The sequence below is a fragment of the Chionomys nivalis genome, chromosome 1 (assembly GCF_950005125.1).
Source record: "Chionomys nivalis chromosome 1, mChiNiv1.1, whole genome shotgun sequence".
NCBI lineage: Eukaryota > Metazoa > Chordata > Mammalia > Rodentia > Cricetidae > Chionomys > Chionomys nivalis.
This window is the reverse complement of record NC_080086.1, coordinates 133,482,010-133,484,405: the sequence shown is the minus strand read 5'-3', so window position 1 is coordinate 133,484,405 and position 2,396 is coordinate 133,482,010. Positions and strand designations below refer to the sequence as shown.

The 2,396-nt window shown below is 43.7% G+C and overlaps 1 non-coding gene across 1 annotated transcript; it reads left to right on the top strand.

The window, feature by feature from the left end:
• Positions 1-230: 230 nt before the first annotated feature.
• Positions 231-302, top strand: Trnad-guc (transfer RNA aspartic acid (anticodon GUC)). Its single transcript has one exon. It is a non-coding gene; the product is annotated as a tRNA-Asp (tRNA).
• The last annotated feature ends 2,094 nt before the right edge of the window (positions 303-2,396 follow it).

The following is a 2,396-nucleotide window of genomic DNA, read 5'->3' as shown; positions in this document are numbered from 1 at the left end:
CCTGGTTTTGCCACATGCCTGCTCTGGGTCACTCCAGCCGATACGCCTGTCTTTCATGCTTGGACCCAAGATATTCAGAGGAGATGGAGGCAAAGTGTTTCTGTACTTTACCCAGAGCTTCCCTGAACCTTTCTCAGTACTTCGGGGCCAGGTAGTCCGCCACTGTGCACTGAGTCCAGAGCACACCAACACATGAACATTATTTTTCATTTCAAGAACTTATCAGGTCTTCCTTGTTAGTATAGTGGTGAGTATCCCCGCCTGTCACGCGGGAGACCGGGGTTCGATTCCCCAACAAGGAGGTCAGAGGACATTTTGCCAGGCGGTGGTGGTGCATGCCTTTAATCCCAGCAAGCGGGAGGCAGAGGCAGGTGGATCTCTGGGAGTTCGAGGCCAGCCTGGTCTACAAGAGCTAGTTCCAGGACAGACACCAAAGCTACCGAGAAACCCTGTCTCGAAAAACCAAAAAAAAAAAAAAAAAAAAAAAGAACTTATCAATTTTCTAAAGTTCTGTTCAAATTGAACAAAACCCTTAGTAGTACCACCAAACCAATTTTAAGCAGATATAAAATTTCCTGTTCCCCCACCAAAAAAAATTATTTCTCAGAACTTTGAAAAATTCAAAATAAGGCTGGGCAGTGGTGGCACACGCCTTTAATCCCAGCACTCAGGAAGCAGAGGCAGGCAGATATCTGTGAGTACAAGGCTAGCCTGGTCTACAGAGTGAGTTCCAGGACCGGCTCCAAAGAGCTACAGGGAAACCCTGTCTCAGAAAACATTCAAAATATGAGATAAAAGAAATTTCAGTTATAACTAATCTTTTTAAAAACAAGATCTATTATCTTATGTAAATGATATTTTATCTGAATGTATGTATGTGTACCACATACATGTGTAGTGCCTATAGAGATCAGAAGAGCAGGGTCTGAGCCCCTGGAACTGAAGTTAAGTGTGGGTGCTGGGAACCAAACTGGGGTCCTCTATCAGACCAGCAAATGCACTTAACCACTCAGCCACCTCTACAGTCTCCTGAAACAACCCCACCCCACCCCATAGCTACAGTTTTACACTCTTCCACAAGTTTGTGTTTTACACAACTACTGAAGATGGCTGTTTCTTAGAGTTCCCATTTTTATGATGAGTGATTCAACCTAAATATATCTGTACATTAACTCCTGAAATCCTGTTTCACAGAAGAAACCACTGATGAAAGTGGTACTGTGGTAGGTCATTTTTCTAAGTGGTCGGTTAGTAGCTCCCCAAAAGCTGTTCACAAATCATGGATGAGATTTTCACAGTAGACAGAATCCCATCATTTGTTTCCTACTCCATCTGAAATTTCACAAAAATGGTGTTAAGGAAACACAAAGGAGCCTGAAAGTCAAAGAGAACGGGATTAACAAGAATTTGTAATGATGGAGCAGAATCTAACAAATCCTTTAAATCCTGACTTATCTCATATTTGTCTGCCTACCTTGCTGGGGTGGCAAGAGAGGAGCGACAAGATGCGAACTAACTCACAGCGAACACTCGGGAATTAAAGGTACGGTCATCTTTTGAAGGTAGAACGCAAGGTGAGGCAGAAAACAGCACTATCTGTTCACAACAAACCATATCCAAACCATTGCAGGCAGTGTGCCTGGCACTCTCGTTACCACGGTCCTCTCATTCAGAGCCACACACCGCCACGTGACATTCCTCACAGACCAATTTGTGCGCTGTGCTCCTTGCAGCCTTTAGAAAGAGACATCTTCTTGACAGAGTTTGCAAATAATGTTTTGTTTTTCCCTTTATAATTTGTGTCACGAAAAGCCTTCCATATGCCAGAGTTGGTCTCATCACATTTCTTGGAGGAGGGAGACAGGGAAGATGAGCACAGCTACAGGCCTAGTTTAAAGTGGAGCACGCATAAATATTGTAATGGCATCTTCTTTGCACAGGGCTTAAGAGCTTTCTATACCTACAGCTTCACCTTGTATTAACGTGTAGATGACTTTCTGGAAGCATCAAGTTTGAAGTGAAAATAGATCAATTGCAACTAAAACATAGCCTAATGTATGAGATTTTTATCCGACTAACATCTTAACTGCAATTGTATCCTATGTTATGTGAGCTAGCCGACTCTCATGACAACACTGGTTATGGAAAGAAGTACTGCCTTACAGTACAAACTCTCACTGGCCTGAAGATGGCTGGCTGCACGGTGCATTCACTCCCCATCATCTGGCTCCTGGAACTGAGAGACTAGAGTCACTTACAGACATCCATTGAGTTATGGTGGCAAGAGGTGGAGTCATGTCATGAAATGACAGTAGGACTTGGCTTATCCTCTCTGGGCCTCTCAGAACTAAATGTCTCCAAGCTTAGTGAGTGCTTGAACACCCAGCATCGTTCAC